General features: G+C 39.6%; 1 non-coding gene across 1 annotated transcript; it reads right to left on the bottom strand.

Moving 5' to 3' along the window:
- Positions 1 to 2,573: 2,573 nt before the first annotated feature.
- TRNAI-AAU (transfer RNA isoleucine (anticodon AAU)) lies at positions 2,574 to 2,648 on the bottom strand. Its single transcript has one exon. It is a non-coding gene; the product is annotated as a tRNA-Ile (tRNA).
- Positions 2,649 to 3,685: the final 1,037 nt, after the last annotated feature.

A 3,685-nucleotide genomic window follows, 5' to 3' on the forward strand; every position in this document is an offset into this window, starting at 1 on the left:
TTGTTATCAAATTTTTCTACTTTTCTGATATGAGCGTATAAAGCTATACATTTTTAAAGCACCATTTTAGCTGCATCCCACAAATTTTGATATATTGCATTTTTATTATCATTCATTTTGAAATATTTTCTTTTATCTCTTCATTATTTTCTCTTGAATGCATGGGTTATTTGGAAGTTTGTTGTTTCATTTCCGCAAGTTTAGAGATTTTCCTGATTTCTTTTTCCTATGGGTTTCTAATTCAAATCCATTACAGTTAGAGAACATACTCTGTATGATTTCAGTCCTTCCATATTTATTCAGACTTGCTTTATAGACAGCACATGGTTCACCCAGGTGAATGATCCATATGCATTTGTAAAGATGTATATTCTGCTATTTGGGTGAAGTGTTCTACCAACATCAGTTATGTCATGTTGGTTTACAGTGGTGTTCAGGTCTCCTACATCCTTCTGATCTTCTGTCTTGTTCTATCAGTATCACTTTTTAAGTTGTTACTAGCACTGCCACAATGTAATTATTTCCATTTTCCTCACACAAACACCTTTTCTATATGTTTAGTCCTAACTCAATTTAAAAGGCTGAATTTCAATGCAATTGGAATGGGGACAGCCCAAGTAACATGGAGACAAGGTACCTAAATTGAACCACATTAGAAATCCCAGATGGTAAGAACAAGAAATGTCCACAAAATGTCTGGACCTTCCTAGATTTGGAGAAGGCTTGGGGGAGATAACTGAACTATTATATAATATGTGGAGTGTGATTTAAATCCAACTTTATCTGGAATCCAAGTGACAGAGTAACACTAAGTTGTAAACATTAATCAAATATTTTTTTTAAATTATTTTTTTAGAGTAGTTTTAGATTCATAACTCATATATTTTTAACTGAGCATCTACCATGTTGCAAACGCTATTGAAGCATTGGATCCCAATAGTGGAGAAAACAGTTAGGCCCTGTGTTAGTCAGGGGTCTTCAGAGAAACAGACTCAAAATGATATAGAGAAAGAGATTTATTGGGAAGGATTGGCTAAGCAGTAATGGAGGCTGAAAAGTCCCATGTTCTACTGTCTGCATGCTGGAGGCCCAGGATAGCTGGTTGTGTAGTTCTGGCATAAACCTGGAGGTCTGAGAACCAGGGGAGCCAATGGTATAAGTCCTGGTCCAGCTCTAAATGTCAGAGAACCATGATTGCTGATGTCCAAGGGCAGGAGAAGATGAATGTTTCATCTCAAGCAGAGAGAGATAAATTCACCTTTTTTCCACATTTTATTCTATTTGGGTCCTTAATGGATTGACTGACACCCTCCCACATTGGTGAGGGCAATCTTCTTTACTTAGTCTACTGATTCAAATATTAATCTCTTCCACAAATAGCCTCGTGGACACACCCCAAAACAATGTTTAACCAGCTATCTGGGCATCCTTAGCCCAGTCAATTTGCCACATGAAATTAACTATTGCAGTTCCTTTCTTAGTATAGATTATATTTTAGTGGAGAAGACATATATTAAGCAAATAAATAAATGTATAAAGTATAGGTAATAATAAAGCTATGAAGACAAATGAAGCAGAGTGTGAATATGAAGAGTTATGGGGAAGTGTATTTTTAGACATATTAATTATGGACACTCTCTCTAAGGAGATGATATTTTCCTGAGATCTGAAGTGCAGAAGTGAACCATGCAAAGATCTGAAAGGGAAGAAAGTATTTCACATAGAGATAACAGCTGGTGCAAAGGGCCTGAGGTGGAAGCTCGCTTGATCATGCAGAAAAAGCAGGAGATATGTCTGAATTTACAATGTTTTATGACACCTGGACAGGAATCTCCCTTTCCCATTGACCTTTATTTTGAGATGGGCATTGGGGGGCATGGATCATTTTTGCTACACCCAATGCCTCTTCAAACCAAGAGGAGTTATAATTTGCTGCACCTTGCAGCACTGACAGAAGAGGGAAGCTTCTGTGTCTTGTTAAAAGTTTTAAGAGGGGGATGGCTGGTTAGCTCATTTGATTAGAGCACGGCCTTGTCACGCCAAGGTCAAGGGCTCAATTCCCAACCTGGCCAGCTGCCTAAATAAATAAATATATAAAAAAATACAAAAAATTGTGGGAGAGAACAATGTTGGAGTTCTCATGGTTGTATGGACACTCATACTGAATTTGAATGAGGCTGTTCCAGGAAGGAAATACTTTCTCCTAGGAATACTCTGATATCTTTGGGAGAATAGGTAGGAAAGGCCTCCCAGCTTCAGCTTAGGCATCTCTAAAACAGAGAAACAAGGACACACTAAGTGCAGGTAGGGTGACCACCTATCTTAGTTTGCTCAGGAATAGGTTGGTCCTTGGGACACATCCCAGGACTGTTGGTCACTCTACATGCAGACACTGGCTAGGGGCTGAGCCTCCCTGTTCTTCTGAGGCTCAGTCCTCTCCCAGGGAGCCTCAGACCTGTTGACCACCCACGGGTGATTCAGGACACTCCAAGCTTGAAGTTCTTTACAACTGGGTAATGCTGAGCTCTGTGACAAGAAGCCAACTTTCTTCTTCCTTTTTTTTTTTTGGTGGCTGGCCAATAAGGGGATCTGAACCCTTGACCTTGGTGTTATTAGCACCAAGCTCTAGCCAATTGAGCTAACTGGCCAGCCCTAAGGAGCCAGTTTTCTGGATATGCCTGTCAGTTAGTGAGCCTGGGAGCCAACACCAGGAGATCTGCTGAGATCCCATGGCAAAGATTGTCCGTTGTCCCATCCCTCCTTGCAAAAGAGGACCCTTGGGAAAGGAAAGTAAAATTTGCAAGAACTGAACAGTACTGCTCAGGGGCCTCAGCTTGCATCTGAGCTTTATTGCCCATGTCTGGACACTTAGTTGCAGTCACGATAGGAAACTAGAACCTGAACATGGTTTCCCTGGGAGACCCCAGCAGAGACTGGCATGAGCAGGTCTGGTAGCTGACATAGCAGGTGGTGGTCAAAAAAACCCCCTAAAATTCTGTGAAAGACCACTGTTGTGCTTGTAATTTTACTTCCAGGGTGGTGTTGCCTGGATCATTTACCTTGCACAGATCTTCAAAATTAACAAAGTACTTTTCTTTTTATTGTTATTGGTTTTTTTTTTTTTTTTTTGCTGCACATATTTAAGGTGTATAACAATGTTTGATATACATAGTGAGATGGTTCCTATTGTCAAGTGAATTATCATATCCGTCATCTCATATAGTTACTCTTTCTTTTGGCGGTAAGAGCATGTAAAATCTACTCTCTTGGCAAATTATCAGTGCATAATACAATATTATAACTATAGTCATCATGTTGCACCTTATCTCTGTAGACTATTTCATCCCACATATCTGCAACTTGTACCCTTTGACCAACATCTCCCTATTTCCTCCTCCCCTCCCCTGCCCCTGGTAACCACCAGTTTATCCTTTATGCATTCAACTTAAAAGAAAAGAATTCCACATATAAGTAAGAACGTGCAGTATTTTTCCTAGTCTGGCTTATTTCACTTAGCATAATTTCGTCCAGGTTCATCTATATTGTTGTAAAAGGCAGAATCTCCCTCTCTTCTGAGGCTGAATAATATTGAATATATATATATATCCATTCATCTGTCGACTGACACTTAGGTTGTTTCCATATCTTGGATACTGTGAATAATGCTACAATGAATACGGGAGTG

Source organism: Cynocephalus volans, chromosome 1 (assembly GCF_027409185.1).
Source record: "Cynocephalus volans isolate mCynVol1 chromosome 1, mCynVol1.pri, whole genome shotgun sequence".
Classification (NCBI taxonomy): domain Eukaryota; kingdom Metazoa; phylum Chordata; class Mammalia; order Dermoptera; family Cynocephalidae; genus Cynocephalus; species Cynocephalus volans.